This window comes from Triticum aestivum, chromosome 5B (genome assembly GCF_018294505.1).
Source record: "Triticum aestivum cultivar Chinese Spring chromosome 5B, IWGSC CS RefSeq v2.1, whole genome shotgun sequence".
Taxonomy (NCBI): domain Eukaryota; kingdom Viridiplantae; phylum Streptophyta; class Magnoliopsida; order Poales; family Poaceae; genus Triticum; species Triticum aestivum.
The window spans coordinates 621,195,546-621,214,471 of record NC_057807.1 but is presented as its reverse complement, the minus strand read 5'-3'; positions in this window follow the sequence as shown (position 1 = coordinate 621,214,471).

Below are 18,926 nucleotides of genomic sequence, written 5' to 3'. Positions count from 1 at the left end.
CAAAAACCAGTTTACTACGTGTCCACTGTCCTCACTCCATGCAAGTCACGGTACCCGCATTATCAAAAGATAGCGTACGCGGTGTTTATGGCATCCCGGAAGCTGCGACACTACTTTCAAGAGTGTTCGATAACAGTAGCCTCCGAAGTACCTCTTAACGATATTATAAACAACCGCGACGCGACGGGCCGGATTGCCAAATGGGCCATTGAGCTCCTCCCGTTCGACATAACCTATAAGCCACGGCGAGCTATTAAGTCGCAAGTTTTGGCCGACTTCGTCGCCGAATGGACTGAAGCCGAACTCCCTAAAGAGTACGGCACATATTCCAACTGGATCATGCACTTCGACGGCTCCAAAATGTTAGCTGGTCTGGGGGCTGGCGTCGTTCTGACGTCCCCAACAGGAGATACAGTTCAATACGTACTCCAGATAATGTATACGGACTCCAACAACGCAGCCGAATACGAGGCCCTTCTACATGGTCTCCGGATGGCAGTCTCCATGGGCATCCAACGCCTAGAGGTGCGTGGGGATTCGAACCTCGCGATATCCCAAATAAATGGAGACTTTGATGCCAAGGATCCGAAAATGGCAGCTTATCGCAACGCCGTCCTAAAAATGTCAGCTCGGTTCGAGGGGCTCGAATTTCACCATATAGCCCGGGAAAACAATCAGGCAGCAGACGTCTTGGCACGCATCGGCGCAAAGCGCGATGCAGTCCCCCCCAACATTTTCTTGGAGAGGCTATTCAAGCCATCCGTATTATGGGAAGGGGAATCCGGAAATAACAGCCCGGACCCAACCGCACCGCCCGACACCGAACATTCTGACACAACGGGAGGCTCTGCCAACGAAGTAACATCCTCAGCCCACGTAATAATGGCAGTCATTGCCCCGTGGACAGAACCATTCCTAGCCTACCTAACCAGGCAGGAACTTCCCGAGGACCAAAACGAGGCACGCTGCATAGTGCGGCGATCTAAAGCCTATAAAGTCCATGAGGAGAGCTTTATAAGAAAAGCACCACCGGAGTCCTTCAAAGGTGTATCTCCGAAGAGGAAGGGCGGAATCTTCTGGCTGAAATTCATGCCGGACTCGGCGGGCACCACGCCGCAGCCCGGGCCCTTGTAAGCAAGGCCTTCCGTACAGGATTTTATTGGCCGACGGCCCGGGCAGATGCTCAGGACTTAGTCCAACGATGCGTCGGTTGCCAGCTCTTTGCTAACCAAAGCCATATGCCACCCACCGCCCTCCAAACTATACCCATCACCTGGCCCTTCGCGGTCTGGGGGCTTGACATGGTTGGACCCCTTAAAGGAGGAACCCACAAGCAAAAATACCTACTGGTCATGGTGGATAAATTCACCAAATGGATAGAGGCCAAGCCTGTTAAGACGGCCGAATCCGGACCGGTGATAGACTTCATATCAGGGGTCGTACACCGTTACGGCGTCCCCCACAGCATCATCACTGATAACGGCACGAACTTTACGGCCGACGAGGTCAAACTCTGGTGCAAAAACATGGGCATCAAGCTCGACTACGCTTCAGTCTATCACCCACAAACTAACGGTCAAGTCGAGCGAGCAAATGGTCTAATCATGAGCGGCATCAAACCCAGATTAGTGCGGTCCCTCAAGGAATCTAACACGCACTGGGTAGAGGAGCTCGACTCCGTACTCTGGGGGCTGCGGACCACGCCGAATCGCACCACCGGATTCACACCATTCTTTATGGTATACGGCGCAGAGGCAGTTCTGCCCTGCGACATAATTCATGACTCACCTCGCGTGCGCATGTACGAAGAAAGAGAAGCCGAACTCGATCGGCAGGACAGTTTGGACGCCTTGGAGGAGGAGCGTGACGTGGCAAAAGCCCGTTCCGCATTCTATCAACAGCAGGCTCGAAGATATCAAAGCAGAGAAGTACGGGCCAAAACTTACAATGTTGGCGAGTTAGTTCTACGCCTGCCGGACAAGAAAAAGGACAAACTCAAGCCCAAATGGGAAGGTCCCTTTATTATTGACCAAGTCCTGACTGGTGGAGCGTACCGTCTGCGAGATGCATCGGATAACCGACTCGAGCCGAACCCATGGAACGCAGCCCGTCTCCGAAGATTCTACGCCTAGCGCCGGACTCTGTGTTCGTCTCCTTCCTCTGTCTATTTTTTACACATTAGCTGTCTTATATTTCTCTCCTTCTCCCTCCTTTCTCTTACAGCCTTTAAGGGCTCGTTCGCGCCTTGTTCGCACACAATTGACGCGCTATCCGCGCTCATTATACCTGGGGGCTTCTTTAACAGAAGCTTGTTTATACGGGCCTCATGCCCAACACATGTGTCACACTTCCGCATGTACCTTTTATTCACCATTATATGCATCGATATGACTTAAGTTTTGGCCAAGCTGGGTTGCCTGGCTCCTGTGCTTACCCCTACGTTCCCGATTGTTCGGCTAGGCGGTAAAGGGAGCACCTCTGCGATTGTTACTGCCGGGTCAGCCGGATGTGTACCTCAGACTGGGTGAAGCCGAAAGCTAGCGTTCTTAAGGGAATATTCGGTCGGTGAACTAAAGATGATTTCTCACTCGTTTATTTATCCGCCCCCAGATGCTTTTCTGCTTTTTTCGCAGTCCGGACATGCACTTTAGGGCATGCCTCCCAGGGAAAGGAACCCCTAACGGAACTATTCTCCCTGGAAGATGTTTCTTACTAACCATGTAATATAACATAACTAGTTGGGCACTTGTCTGTTCAAGCACTAATGACCCCTACGCCTGGTCTCCACGCATGCCCCGGTTCTTACATAACCGAGAGGGTATTCGGACACACTCCGGACTATCGGGTCCCGAGGTTGAAGCGAAAAGGTCCGCCATGACAAACGATCTACAATCCGGCTAGAAGGCATTTTACATGTCATCTTAAATTACATAGTCAATTTGACTGGGTATATTCCTCTTCAATACCATCCAACAGGCTGTCTAGTTTACAGTCCTGTTGGGAATATTTGGCGGCCAACTCTACCTGGCCGTACACTACACTCACAGGGATCTCCTTCCCATCGGGCCCCACAGGTCCGACCTCGGCCATGTGGTTTGGGTCAGCTTTCGTGTACCACGTCTTCACCATGGCCCAGGCCTCCCTGGCGCCTTGACGGCAGGCCGATATCTTCCATAATCGGAAGCGCCGCCGCGCTCCCTTCAGCTTCTCTACAAGCTCTCCAAGGCCTTCGGGCATGGAGACGGATGGCCACAAGGCCTGGGCGACGCCTTGCATTACCTGCCGAACTCGTACATGCAGTTGTGAGAGCTCGGGAAGAAGGTCACTCGTAGAACCGGGAATTTCCTCTATAGGCCGACCTGTCAGCATACCTACAGACATAACTCTGTCAATCGACTTCCTCGTCAAACTCTTTTTCGAAGTTCGTTCAAGCACTTACTAAAAATGTCGCGTCGAAGCCGCCGATTCTCCTTCACGGAGTCCGACAGCTGAGCACGAACATCCTTTAGTTCCTCGCCCAGCTAGGTGTTGGCATCTTGGAGATTATTCTTCTCTTGCCTCACCTTCGTAAGAATGCTCTCTCCGGCCTTTAACCGGCGCAAGAGTTGTTGCTTGTCCGGATCCACTCCGGCGCCATCTGCAATGTTATTGTCAGATTTGCACACATGCCGCACTTCACAACATACTTATCTTTCGAAGCATATTACCAGCGGGGGTCTCCTTGGCCTCCCCTGCCGCGGCTAGTGTGGCCTCAAGTTGGGCTTTGCACTCTTCCAGCTCCTGGGACAGTTGGGTATTCTTTTCTGTAAGATCCTGCATAACAAATGATCCTTAAATCAGTTATTCTAACCGTTTCAAGTCTCGGGGGCTACTGACATATATAACCATCAAATTTTCTCACCCGTATGTCTTTTACATACTGCTCCGTGGCTCTGGCTAGACCATTTTGAGCGGCATGGAGGTAAGCATCTCCTGTATTGAAGGCATCCAATGCCTCTTGGGAGAAACAAGCGTCACAAAGAACTGTTCGGTGACGCCTGTGGTTCATGGCACTTTCCACCTCGAAATTGGTGGCAGAAAGCCCGTCCGCATCCTCTGTCGGAGGAGAGTCCGGTGCGCGCCTCGTGTTCGCCCCGCTTCCAGACCCGGCCTTGGAGCCTGGCTGGTGGAGGCGCGATTGGCAACCTCTCCGGATATAGTCCGGCGAGCGCTCTTTTTCCTGAAGAGAGCACGAGCGTTAGTATGCCTTGAGGGAATAAAACCTGGGAATAAGATGGCATGCCATACCGTTGCGCCGGCGTCTCAATCTGGACCGCACTTCTTTTCAGCCTGCTGGGCCTTGCTGCCCCTTGTTCGCTAGCCACCGCAGGCCCGGCCCTCCGCCTCAAGGACTTCCCCTACAAAAATGCCATTGGTATACGGTGATCAAAAATAAGCAGGGATGGATCATCTTAAAAGTACTGGGACTTCAGTCTCAGTTACTTGTGAGGCTGGAAGTAGTCCGAGATAATCGGTCGTAATGGCCACTAAGGCGTTGTCCTTGCTCAATTGATGAAACACCCCATCGATCAGCTCCACATATAATTCTAGGTCCTCTTGGGAGACCAGGTCGAAGGACCATTCCGGGTCCTCGGGTTGTGCAGGAGGGCTGTTTATCTCCTTTACAGCCTGGCGTAGCTCCTGCGTTGAAATTGCTAGACTGAATACTTAACTATGGGAATATGAAATGGATGGGCGAGTGAAAGTGTCCGCTTACCCAGCTTGGAGGATTGTACATAGAAAATCCTCCCCGTGGGTTGACGCGGAGGAATTACTCCTCTTCTCCCTTGTACAGAGCAGACAGGATCTTTATTAGAGAGGCAACCGATTCCGGCCCCTTACGGCCGCACCAGGTGGCGTCGTCCTCCCCTTTGAAATCCCACATGGGGTGGCCTCTATACTGAAGCGGCTGCACCCCCCGCATAATGCATGTGGCCATGGCCTCGATCATGGTCAGTCCGGAATGAGCTAATAACCTTATCCGGCTCATCAGGTAAAGGACGTCCTTGTCATTTTCCTTTTGAGGGCTCCGTGGACGCCAGCTTAGGCGCTTCTTCAAAGGAGCATTATCGATCTCAGGGAGGCCGATCCGAACAAGGTCCGGCAGGGGGACATCTTCTATATAAAACCATTCTGAAGGCCAGTCTTCGGACGCCTTCTTTGGGGTTCCAGATAGATATCCGGTCCCGGCGATGCGCCATAGTTCGGCTCCGCCCACTTGATATATCGACCCCTCCTGAGAACGGGGCACAAGGCAGAACAGCTTCTTCCACAGCGCGAAATGAGCCTCGATGCCCAAAAACAGCTCGCAAAGGGCTACGAAGCCCACAATATGCAATATGGAGGCAGGCATAAGGTTGTGCAACTGGAGGCCGTAGAACTCCAGGAGCCCCCGGAGAAACAGATGAATTGGAAATATGAGCCCTCTTATCAAATAAGGGACAAGGCATACCCGCTCTCCTTTGGAGGGATTGGGGACGCTCTCCGCTTGCTCTCCACCATTATAGGTGGCAAGCCCGGCTCGAACCGGGACCATGTACACTGGGGGGAGAAACCCCTTGGGTTGGAGCGCCACTAGCTCCCTGTGCGGGACGGAGCATCTCTCCCAATGTCTAGGTCGAGGGCTGGGAGGGCGAGAGGAGGAGCTGCGTCAACTGGCCTTGATGGAATGGATCTCTGTCGAATGCGCTCTGATGAATGCTCGTGAAGGGAAGATGGTGTGATTCGGATCTAAATCCCCATCTCTTTTATAGGCAGCTCATTTGCGCGGCTAGGGGGGTAAATGAAAAAACACCCTGGCTTTTCGCATCTGTTTGATACATGGAAGATGGCCATTATTGGCCGTAGAAGCCAAGGAGCGCAACATTCACCAGAAGCCGGACACTATTCAACAAGTATTTTAAATTTGGAGAAGAACCCGCCTTGCAATGTCGAAGACAAATCTGCGCGCCGGACTCATGTTCATTGAAGCCTGGTTCGGGGGCTACTGAGGGAGTCCCGGATTAGGGGGTGTCCGGATAGCCGGACTATAACCTTTGGCCGGACTCCTGGACTATGAAGATACAAGATTGAAGACTCCGTCCCGTGTCCGGATGGGACTTTCCTTGGCGTGGAAGGCAAGCTTGGCGATACGGATATGTAGATCTCCTCCCATTGTAACCGACTCTGTGTAGCCCTAGCCCTCTCCAGTGTCTATATAAACCAGAGGGTTTTAGTCCGTAGCACGAACAACAATCATACCATAGGCTAGCTTATAGGGTTTAGCCTCTCTGATCTCGTGGTGGATCTACTCTTGTACTACCCATATCATCAATATTAATAAAGCAGGAGTAGGGTTTTACCTCCATCGAGAGGGCCCGAACCTGGGTAAAAACATCGTGTCCCTTGTCTCCTGTTACCATCTGCCTAGACGCACAGTTCGGGACCACCTACCCGAGATCCGCCGGTTTTGACACTGACAGTCTTCGTAGTAACTGATCATGCTCAGCCAAAACTCACGCCCATTAGCCATGTGCATTTCCTGTACCGCTAATTTAACACTTGGCTGCTTATTCATGTTTGAGCATCGATCGGTCTCCTCATCAGAATCTTATGTTGTGATTTTCTTCCTAGCACCTACCTGGGGAGTGCCCAACCCACTAGACATGCCTAGGCCGCCCAGAACACATGGCAACGCCACGGTCACGCGGTGACCACGCGGTGGGCATGCGAGTTTACGCGCTCTAGAGTTGGGACCCTCGGCCACTGTCCAAACCTCAACGTATCGCCACCAAACTATGTATTTATGATTAAATAGGTACTTATGTAACTATAAATTATTTTTGGAAAAAATAAATAGTAAACAATGAGGCAACTGCAGTTCAAATTTGACCCGCTTCCTACTGAATCGGCGGGAATTTGTCTTTTTCACCAGAGGTGGATCAAAACTTTTGACACCCAACCATTTTGTCAATTTTGCATTAAATATGGCCTAGTATTTGAGAAAATTGATTGGTCCAATTTTGCAACAAATATATGGTAGTTCCTTCACAAAAAAAACTCATTTCAGGCACTCGGAAAATGGAAAATGAATTTTCCGTGCAAAGAAAATGAAAACTCCCTTAGGCAACATTTTTTGGAATTCCAAGATGCACCCTTGTGCACAATATGAGATCATTTGAACAAACTATGCCATGAATGTGGCCATAAGATTGATCATTTGGCTTGAAAGCCATGAATCTTCATGCATGATAGCTCATTTTTTAGAACACTTTTTAAAAATAATTTCCGTATTACAAGTTTATTATTTTTCTTGGAAACTTGGTCATATATAATGACACAATGCGAAGGTTTTCCAATTTTTTGATTTTTTTGAATTTTTTATGCCCTTTTCAAAATGCGATCAAAACTGTGGGCTTGACCGTTCCTAGCTAGTGGTTGAATCTTGGAAATTTTTTGATGTTTCTCTGATTAAATAGATACTTATGTACCTAGAAATGATTTTTGGAAAAAATAAAGAGCAAACTATGAGGCAGCTGTAGTTCAAATTTGACCCGCTTCCTACTGAATCGGCGGGAATTTGTCTTTTTCACCAGAGGTGGATCAAAACTTTTGACACCCAATCATTTTGTCAATTATGAATTAAATATGTCCTAGTATTTTATAAAATTGATTTGGTCCAATTTTGCAACAAATATATGGTAGGTCCTTCACAAAAAACCTCATTTGGGGCACTCAGAAAATGGAAAATGAACATTCTGTGCAAAGAAAATGAAAAATCCCTTAGGCAACATTGTTTGGAATTCCAAGATGCACCCTTGTGCACAATATGAGATCATTTGAACAAACTATGTCATGAATGTGGCCATAAGATTGATCATTTGGCTTGAAAGGCATGAATCTTCACGCATGATAGCTCATTTTTTAGAACACTTTTTAAAATAATGGTCATATTACAAGTTTATTATTTTTCCTAGAAACTTGGTCACATATAATGATACACAATGCGATGGCTTTCCAGTTTTTTGTTTTTTTTTGAATTTTTTATGCCCGTTTCAAAATGCGGTCAAAACGGCGGGCTTGACCGTTCCTAGCTAGTGGTTGAATCTTGGAAAACTTTTGATGTTTCTCTGATTAAATAGATACTTATATACCTAGAAATGATTTTTGGAAAAAATAAAGAGCAAACTATGAGGCAGTTGCAGTTCAAATTTGACCCGCTTCCTACTTAATCGGCGGGAATTTGTCTTTTTCACCAGAGGTGGATCAAAAATTTTGACACCCAACCATTTTGTCAATTGTGCATTAAATATGGCCTAGTATTTTATAAAACTGATTTGGTCCAATTTTGCAACAAATAAATGGTAGGTCCTTCACAAAAAAACCTCATTTGGGGCATTCAGAAAATGGAAAATGAATTTTCCGTGCAAAGAAAATGAAAACTCCCTAGGCAACATTGTTTGGAATTCCAAGATGCACCCTTTTGCACAATATGAGATCATTTGAACAAACTATGCCATGAATGTGGCCATAAGATTGATCATTTGGCTTGAAAGCCATGAATCTTCACGCATGATAGCTCGTTTCTGAGAACACTTCTTTAAAATAATGGCCGTATTTAAAGTTTATAATTTTTGCTGCTAACTTGGCCACATATAATGACACAATGTGAAGGTTTTGTAATTTTTTGATTTTTTTGATTTTTTTATGCCTGTTTCAAAATGCGGTCAAATCGGCGGGAATGACCGTTCCTAGCTACTGGTTGAATCTTGGAAAACTTTTTGTGTTTCTATGATTAAATAGATACTTATGTACCTAGAAATGGTTTTTGGAAAAAATAAAGACCACACTACAAGGCAACTGCAGTTCAAATTTGACCCGTTTCCATCTAAATCGGCGGAAATTTGTCTTTTTTACTAGAGGTGGATCAAAACTTTTTACACCTAACCATTTGGTCAATTGTGCATTAAATATGTCCTAGTATTCTAGAAAATTGATTTGGTACAATTTTGAAACAAATATTTGGTAGGTCCTTCACAAAAAAAACTCATTTTGGGCACTCACAAAATGGAAAATGTTTTTTTGCCAAAAAAAACTCATTTCTCACTACTCCTTTTTGAAGATATTTATCTTTTTTCATGTTTGTTATTTTTTCTGAAAACTCGTTCACATTTTGGTGACACAATGAGAAGGTTTTCTATTTTCTTTTTGGATTTCTCAGGTCATAAAATAGCTGACATGATTTTAACACATTATTTTCAGGCAACTATGACCAATTTAGATGGTCATAGCGTCATACTGCATTCTGATTGGTCCGTAGACGTTTCACGTGGATCGTGCATCATACGCCGTCGGATGCTCGTGGATCCAACGGATGTCCTCAACCCTTCCACACCAACCCCAAAACCCTAGCTTGTCATTTTTCATCCACCCCCCCTCCCGCCTACTTTCTTTCCCACATCCATCCATCTCCTGGCTGTCTCGCCCGATGGAGAGAGAGAGCTGCCTCCTCCCTTCCAAATCGCTGTTGGCACCTCCCTTCGGCGGAGCTGGCCATCGTCCATGGCCTCCGGCACGCCCTACTCCTCTCACCCCTTCCCTTCCCCCACCCAACCAAACCGCATGTCCATGGCCACATCCCCACTCGATCTTGTCGGGAACAAGGCCACTTGCAACCACCGGCCTCCATCGATCCAACCATCCATCCCTGCTCGATCTCATCGGGAACGAGGCCCGTAGAAGCACTCTTGCCGCCCATGCTCCTTCCCCAGCAGCGCACCCCAATGCCTCCTCGTCCCCACACAGCCCATGAGGCACTGACCTCCTCTGCTTCACGCCTCCCGAGCAGCGACCAGGAGCCCGAGCTCCATCTTCTACGCCCGCGTCCGAGCGAGAGGAGCTCGCTGCTCGAGCATGCACAAGACCCATGGCACCCTCACAAGCTCCTCCCGTGCGTGCCTCCACTCATTCTCGTCTCCCTCCGTCTTCATCGCAGCTCCACAGGACCAACAGCTCCACCACGCGTGCCCGTCGGCGACAATAATCCCAGGCCAGTGAGCCAAGCCTCTCCCTTGCCTTCTCGTTTTCCCGTGCTCCCTTTCTTCTCTTCCCTCACTAACCTCCCACTCTCTCTGTCCTTTTCTTGTTATGACAGCCAACACCATGGACAGTCTGTCCAGGATCTCGCCGCTCGGACCCGCTTCCTCTGGCCACTGAAGCCTCTGACCAGCCTCGTCGCGTGGACCCCCTCCCCCACCTGGCAGATCCGGCCTCTCCTGCCTGTTGACCGCGTCACCGGAGCCCTGCATCGCCCCTCACTGGTTCTTGCTTTGATGCCCAACTTTGTAACATTTTTCACTCGCTCTACTTGATTTGATGTGGAGATGTGAGGAGTTCGTAGTTTCTTTATGTGCTTGGCTGATAGGGTTGTTTTTGGCTCTGTTTGGTCTGTGATGGATAATAGTCTGAAGCCTGAAGGCGATAGGAACTTTGTGTGTGTGTGTGTGTGTGTGTGTGTGTATGTGTGTGTGTGTGTAGAACCTTGAGGTTGCATGATCTCCTGGCTAAATGAATGGATTCTAGTGGTTAACTGGCAAACTGAAACATTCGTGAATTTAGTCGCGAAATTGGCAGGCAAACTGATGTCTTTGCTGTAAAGATTGATTTACTGTAAACTGCTTTGTTTATCTTATTTCGGCAGTTTCTGAACTTCATATTAACTGAGGCTTTAAACCAAGAATTTGTTACTGTATCTTTTAAGTCCTTAGAACTCATAATAAAATTAAAGGAAGTTTTCTGGCGTGCCTTGCAATAGCTGGAAACAATAGAGTCATGTTGATGTTGTCAGGCTTGGTAGATTCAGTTTGGCATGGATTTGGATCAAGTTTGCATTCTGAGATAGGTTTGTTTCTGGGATTTTGCTGCTAGTGTTGTACACATGATGCTTGCCATTTTTGCCTCTAGAGTCGGTAAACACTCTGTAAACAACTGACAAGAACAACAGATGTTCACGCTGTTAGTGTGTCGGCTAGGAGATTCGACCTGTGATATTACTAATTCCCATCCTCTGTCCGTCTGCAGCCATGATATTCCCTCCCCCATGCAACTGGAGCACGGGATGAGCGACTCCAATGACCGGAGGCAGAGGGCGGCGTGCTTGGAGAGGTACAGGAGGAGAGACGAGCCAGAGGACAGTAAGAGGCCCGTCTCCGAGATCGACGCCGAGATAGAGGAGGAGTGCGGGATCTGCATGGAGCTCAAAAGCAGGGTCTGTTGGAAATATGCCCTAGAGGCAATAATAAAATGGTTATTATTGTATTTCCTTGTTCATGATAATTGTCTATTGTTCATGCTATAATTGTATTAACTGGAAACCGTAATACATGTGTGAATACATAGACCACAACATGTCCCTAGTAAGCCTCTAGTTGACTAGCTCGTTGATCAACAGATGGTCATGGTTTCCTGACCATGGACATTGGATGTCATTGATAACGGGATCACATCATTAGGAGAATGATGTGATGGACGAGACCCAATCCTAAGCATAGCACAAGATCGTGTAGTTCGTTTGCTAAAGCTTTTCTAATGTCAAGTATGATTTCCTTAGACCATGAGATTGTGTAACTCCCTGATACCGTAGGAGTGCTTTGGGTGTACCAAACGTCACAACGTAACTGGGTGTCTATAAAGGTGTACTACGGGTATCTCTGAAAGTGTCTGTTGGGTTGGCAAGAATCGAGACTGGGATTTGTCACTCCGTGAGACAGAGAGGTATCTCTGGGCCCACTCGGTAATGCATCATCATAATGAGCTCAGTGTGACTAAGTAGTTAGTCACGGGATCATGCATTATGGAACGAGTAAAGTGACTTGCCGGTAATGAGATTGAATGAGGTATTGGGATACCGACGATCGAATCTCAGGCAAGTAACATACCAATTGACAAAGGGAATTGCATACGGGATTGCTTGAATCCTTGACATCGTGGTTCATCCGATGAGATCATCGTGGAACATGTGGGAGCCAACATGGGTATCCAGATCCCGCTGTTGGTTATTGACCGAAGAACGTCTCGGTCATGTCTGCATGGTTCCCGAACCCGTAGGGTCTACACACTTAAGGTTCGGTGATGCTAGAGTTGTTATGGAAAATAGTATGTGGTTACCGAAGGTTGTTCGGAGTCACGGATGAGATCCCGGACATGACGAGGATCTCTGGAATGTTCCGGAGGTGAAGATTGGTATATTGGACAAAGGGTATTGGAGTCCGGAATTGTTCCGGGGGTACCAGGTGATGACCAGCGTGTCCGAAAGGGGTTTCGGAGGCCCCGGCAAGCGTTTGGGGGCCTTATGGGCCAAGGGGAGAGGGAACATCAGCCCACTAAGGGGCTGAGCGACCCTCCCACCACATCTCACGTAACCAGAAGATGTGGGGGCGCCACCCCTAGGGCAACCGCCCCTCCCGGCTTGGGGGGCAAGTTTCCTAGGGGGTGGGGGTGCCCAAACCCATCTAGGGTTTCCCCTGTGGCCGCTGCCCCTCCCCTAGGGAACCCTAGGGCGCCTCCCCCTCCTCCCTTCCCCCTATATATAGTGAGGCAGAGAGAGGGCAGCCACACCCTTCCCCTGGCATAACCCTCTCCCTCCTCCAACACCTCCTCCGCCTCCGTAGTGCTTGGTGAAGCCCTACCGGAGAACCATGAGCTCCATCACCACCATGCCGTCGTGTTGTCAGAGTTCTCCCTCAACTTCTCCTCTCCCCTTGCTGAATCAAGAAGGAGCAGACGTCCCAGGGCTATACGTTTGTTGAACACGGAGGCACCATTGTTCGGTTCTTAGATCGGATTCGTCCCGCGATCTGAATCGCTTCGTGAACGACTCCACCGACCGCGTTCTTGTAACGCTTCCGCTTAGCGATCTTCAAGGGTATTGTCGGATTTCGGGTTCCGGCAGACCCTCTAGATTCGAACACTGGGGTGCGCGTTGGGATTTTTCCCTCTGCCTACCTGCACCTCATCGCCTCGCTATGATCTAAACAATCAAAGGAACAACACAAGAGACACAGAGTTTATACTGGTTCAGGCCACCATTGTGGTGTAATACCCTACTCCAGTGTGTGGTGTGGTGGATTGCCTCTTGGGCTGATGATGAACCATACAAGGGAGAACAACCTCGCGAGGGTCTGTTCTAGGCTGGTGAGATGAACCGCTAAAGGGAGTTCAGTCGCTCTTTCTACCGGTTTCCTGGTGAGGATCCCCTTTGCCTCTATCTTGTGGTGGCTAGTCCTATTTATAGGCAAAGGCCCTGGGCCTCTTCCCAAATATTGAGCGGGAAGGGCGCCATCAATTGGCCATTTTGAAGGGGAACATCCAATACACTTATCCTGACTAAAGTTGGTCTTCGCCTGCCAAAGGCTCTGGTGGTGACGCCGGCTTGGGCTCAACGATGACCTCCATCCCGCCGTTCTGCTGGTCTTGGTCTTGTTGCACCGAAATGGATGCCTTTGCTTGATGCTCTCACCTGCGCTTGCTCCCTTTGCACCAAAGAGGAAAGGGAGGACACTGCGCGGCCTGGCGCCCGCCTGGCGCCCTTGGTCGTCATGGCTTGCGTCATGGGCACCTCGTGAGGTACCCCGCCTTGATCTCTCCGCCTCCTCGCGAGCCAGCCTAACGAGGCCGTGCCTGAGGAGGTTTCCTGTCGTCTGCCCTGCGAGGCTTGGCCCCTTGTGAGGGTCTTGAGCTCGTGCTGATGGAGATGGGCCATGCTGGGCCGCCCCTTGAGCCATGCCGCAGGCCGCAGGCGGGCAAGTCTAGGGACCCCCGTTCCCAGAACACCGACAGTAGCCCTCGGCCCGAGGCGCGCATGGACTTGGCTGAGCAGAGAGGCGAAGGGGCAAGTGCGAAGCGCCGCGGGCCCTAACAGCCTATGGCCTCGGGAGCCGCATGGTGGCTGAATGGACGTGGGTGGCTCTGCTTACCCACGCCCCCCTCATTTTGCGCCTAGCTAGGCGGACCCGTGGTTGCACACAGTCTTTCCTCTTTTCGCCGTTTGACCGTCCCCTGCTCTTCCTCCCCTCGAGCTGCAGTCTCTGCTTTCAATCCAATCTCAAATCCTCCCTCTTCCCGTTGCCATGGCTCCGATGAAGAAGGGAAAACGGAAGAAACCGGTGCCTCCGCCTCACTCGCCGTCGCCGGCGGCCCCCGCCGTCGATCGATCGATCATACTCAACCGAGAAGGCTTGGGCAAGGCCAGCTCTGCTCTGGCCACCATCTTCAACGCGTGCGGGAGGATGATAGCCTGGCCCGCATCCTGCTTCTCCATCGACAGGGTGGTCACCGAGGTCCGGTACTTTGCCGACGCCCTGTGGGCGGGATTGGTTCCCCCCTTCTCCGATTTCTTCAACGTTGTGCTTTCCCATTACCAGATCCATATGATGCATTTGGGTTCTGAATCCATTACTCTTCTTGCTGCCTTCGCCTTTGTCTATGAGGCGATGATGGGCATCCCTCCTTCGGTTGCTTGCTGCGCTACTTCTTCTATCTGCGCCTTGTCGATCCCACCCAATGCTCAGGGTGCATGAGCTTCATTGCCGCACTAGAAATAGCGACATCAGGGATTGATTTCAGCCTTCCTCCGTTCGCGTCTGGATTCCACGAGCGGTGGCTGTACGTGGATGTAGGAGTTCCTAGCCCCCTGCTTTCGGAGCCAAAGTCGCTGGTGTCCCCAATTCAGGCTGGGGCCAGGAGACGCTCACGAGCCCCCGGCTCATCTTCGTCTGGCATCGCTTCGCGTTCTTGAGGGCGCTTGGTGTGACGGTGCCCAAGGTGGTGAAGGAGTTCCTGCTATGCCACATTGCTCCTCTCCAGCACCACTCCTGCCGGATGTGGTCCTTCAGCGGGCGTGAAGATTGCATGAGGCTCCAGGAAGAGGACCTGACGCCTGAAGCACTAAGGAAGGTGCTCTTGGTCTTGACTGGGGACCCTTCCCCCGGCAGCGTCCGGCATGGGGGGCTTTGATGTACCTTTGCTCGAACAGAGGCGACTTCGTGAAGCAGATGCCCGGCTTCAAAGAATGGGGGTTGCGCCCCACCGGCCTCAGGGGTCCTCGCGAGAACCCAATGATTGTGACTGCCCTCCCAGTCGCCCACAGCGGTCCTTCCTCGAGTGGCAGAGCAGGGAGGCATGGGCCGCCGGAGGCTGAGGGGGCCCTCGCTGGAGTGACGACGCCAAGCGGCACTCCTGAGGGGGCAGCTCCTGAGGCCCGTACTGCTGCGGCTGGAGGTACTGAGCCGCTGCCCACGGCGCCTGTGGTTGAGGCCCCTGGGGCCCAGCTATCCTTCTTGGTGGGGCAGCCAGCGGCGTGCATCAGGACGACGCTGGGCATCTTGATGCTTCTTCCTCATCGCAGACTGACCCCTGCACTCAACTCCTGGGTCGCTTCTGCGTGGACTTTGAGGCTCTCTAGAGGAAAAGGGAGGCCTTGGGTGACGATTACCCTTAGCGCCTGCTGAAGCGCCAGAAGTATTTCGCCATTGATGAGTAAGCCTTCCCCTTTCCCAGCTCCTGATCCTCCCGTTGCTTTGGCTGATCCTTGCTCTGCAGGGCCCTTCCTGCCGAGCTCGCGAAGATGGCTGAGGAGCCATCCCCCCAGGATCTGCCCTCTCCACCGCCTTCGAGCGCACCGAGTTCCGGCAGAGCCCTCTCGGTGAGGCCGGCCGAAGAGGTGAGCCATCATGTGGTGCATCGCGGCCCTGCGCGCCTCATGACCCTCCTTCGCGAGCCTCCTCGGGGCATAGCTAGCCTGCCTTGGGCCTCGAGTCTGATCATGGATGGCGATTGGCTGAGATCGGCCCTGCGCTCTTGACTTAGGGAGGGGCCGGCTCCTGGTCGGGCTTCTGGCGAGGCGTGCCCAGCCATCATGACGGCGCCAGCCCCCAGCCCCCTGCCCAGAGGGGAGTGCTGATTCGTGGCCCCCGGTGCTTACTTGGGGCGGATGATGACGCAGAAGACGTGCTCGAGCGCGCCCGAAGGCGTCGAGTTCTTCGCCAAGGGTTTCTCCGGAGGGTGGCTGACGCGGTGAGCCAGCTTGGTGAAAAGCTTGATGATGAAGACGCGCACCTTGAGGCTGAGGGCCTACGCCTGGCTGAAGAGAGGCGCAAGCTGGAGGCGGCCGTTGCCCTTGCGCGCCACCAGCGTGACCTCAACAATGAGGAGGCCGAGGCGTTGCTGGCGGCCTCTCGGGAGGCCTGTTCCCGGGCCGTCGAGGAGGCCCGAGAGGCTGATCGACAGCGCGAGGCGTCGGAGGAGCGGGCGCGGGAACTCTTGGTCCGGTGCCACTCCCTGGAGCAGCAAGTGGAGCTGCGGGAGACGGCCCTTGCGTCGATGAAGGTGGCTTCGGTCGACCAGGCAGAGCTCCTGAGGCGTGACGAGGCACTGACGCTGGAAGTTGCTGAGCGCGCACGTGATCTTGAACGTCTGGAGACAAGAGAGCGCTTGGTGACGCAGGCGGGGGATGACGTCGCTGCACGCGAGGCCCGAGCCATAGCAAAGGTCGATCGCGGGGTGGCGATGGCCCGCTTGAACCTTGAGCACGAGTTTGAGGAGAGGCTGGGGTTGATCCGGGTCGAGGCTGAAGGCAGGACCGCCGCCCTGAGGGCCAAGCTGGAGGAAGTGACGCGGCAGGCCGACGCTTCCCGGGCCGCCCTTGACGTAGCGCTGGAGGAGCTAACTACCTATGATGCCGAGGCGCTTCTTTTCCGCCAGCGGGTGGACGAGGCTGAGGCCGTTGCGCGGCAGAACGAGGACGAGATACGCCAGCGGCGGATTCTGGAGCACGAGCACGGCCCCATGCTTGCCAGGTTCCGGGAGAGAGCCAACGCGGCCTTGGGTAACATCTGCGAGGCGGCTGTTATCCAGCCCCATGCAGTCAACTATGCTGGCAATCTTCAGTTCTTCACCAATGTGGTGACGCAGCTGGAGGCGCGCTCGGTAGGATCCAACAGGCTGGTGGAGGAGAGGAGCCGCGCCCTGCTCTGGCACGCCTTCTCTCGTGTCTTCAGCCACCTTCAGAACATATTCCCCAACTTCGACTTTGACGCCGCCATCGCTCCAGTACCCCAGGCCATCCGGGGCGACCTGGCGCGCTGGGTGGAATACAACGTGGATGCTCTTGTCAGGGACTTCGCTTCTGATAATGACAACGCGGTTGTGGCTGCTGATGAAGGTGACGTGGTGAACGGCCTTGGCGCCGCTGCCGGTGATGCGGAGGTCGATGGCGAGGCCAGCAATGACAGCGATGATTCAGGAGGCGCCCCTGAGGATGCATTGGGGGATTTATCCGACTGGCCGCGTGTTGTCCCTGCTTCCTTACCCTGCACAGACAGAGTTTGGGCCTTGGCCTGAAGGTTGTAAGAGCATTTTGGGAGGGGGAGCCCCTCATGTAGAAACTCGTATTTAGCGTATCAGTAGATGCAATATCACTCGTACGCCTGCGCCAAGTGGCTGATTTCGTGACGAGCTGGTTGGCTTGTTTACCTTCGACCCGCGTGGGCCTCGAGTCAGCCTGCGGAGGGCTGTGGTGTCTCGAGCGTCTTCTGAACGAGCCCATAAAACCTGCAATGAAAACCTCCAGAGAGGGCGCGGCGACGGCAGTCTGGGCTGCACGCAAGCTAGGCCTGGCCCGGCTCGCGAGGGGCTCGCGAGGGGAGGCAGCTGAGGCGAAGTGGTAACCAGAACAAGAGAGATTGCTCGAACGAGACTAAACACCCCTTCCCCGAACACACGCAAATCCTTGAGCTCAAATTCAACTTAAATTCAACGGGGGAAAACGGAAACCAAGGGGGAAAAGCAACGAAAGCAGAAAAAAGGCCACGTCCGGCACCTAGTCTAGTCTTGGACGTCTTCTCACCAGCGCGGAGCTAAGTGCTGCCACTGGGCGTGGGAGGGAGCCCCAGGGCCTGAGGCCGGCACCTCTGAGACTCCGGGGCGTGTACAGCCCCACTCATTATTACGTGAGAGTGTCACGGGGCGGCGAGCTTCACAGGCACAGGGCCTTCTTCACATGTACCGGCCTTGCTTCATATCGCCAGACGAGGGCCCCGCCTTGCACCGCACTCTAGTGCCACCAACGACGACCGGAAACCAGGACGCTGCCGATGGGGTAGAGCGGTCGCCAGTGGTTCCCCCAACGACCACAGGTCCTCTGCCAAGGGCAGGCTCTGGGGCACCTCCCCAGCAGAGGGCCTACCTCCTGAGGATGCCTTGCTCTGAATGCCGCGGTGGTGATGTTGGATCTTGGCCCCTCTCCTGCAGCCCCCGGCGCCCTCCTCCTGAGGGGTACGAAGCTGCGGGGGTGGGACAGCCGCCCGTTGTCGTTACCTGCACCTCCTGCGATCCATGGTTGGCGTATGCCTTCTCCTAAGGAATTAGTGGTACCTGATACTCGTTGTTTCCAGCATAGCCGACAGGGCCTCCTCGGGGCTCCTGGAAGAGTTCAACTTCTGGCGTCTCGTCCCCCCAGCTTGGGCCGAGGAGCGAGCCTTGTTTGTTCTCATGTGTGCGCCCTTGGTCCATCATGTGGGGCATGTACTCTTCTAGGGTCGCCACCCTGAAGGCCGCGCCTTAGCGCTCTGCGTGCCACGCAGTTCTGCTTGATGTGCCCGCCTGGGGGTGATAGCGCGGCGGCCCACCAGGGCCGCAGGTTGTGGCGAGTCCTTCTTCGATGGCCGGGGGTAGAGGCAGCGCCGCTGCTGGCCCGGGGCTGACGGCCTGGCCGGCGTTGGGGTGGCCTTGGAGTCCACTTGGGGCCGCACGGGAGTGCACGGAGCCCCCGTGCGGGCCACCCTGGACCTGAGGTGGGAGTTGGGTGCAGAAGGGGGGAGCCCCCGAGGCGGCAAAGCCCAGGAGCTCTACCA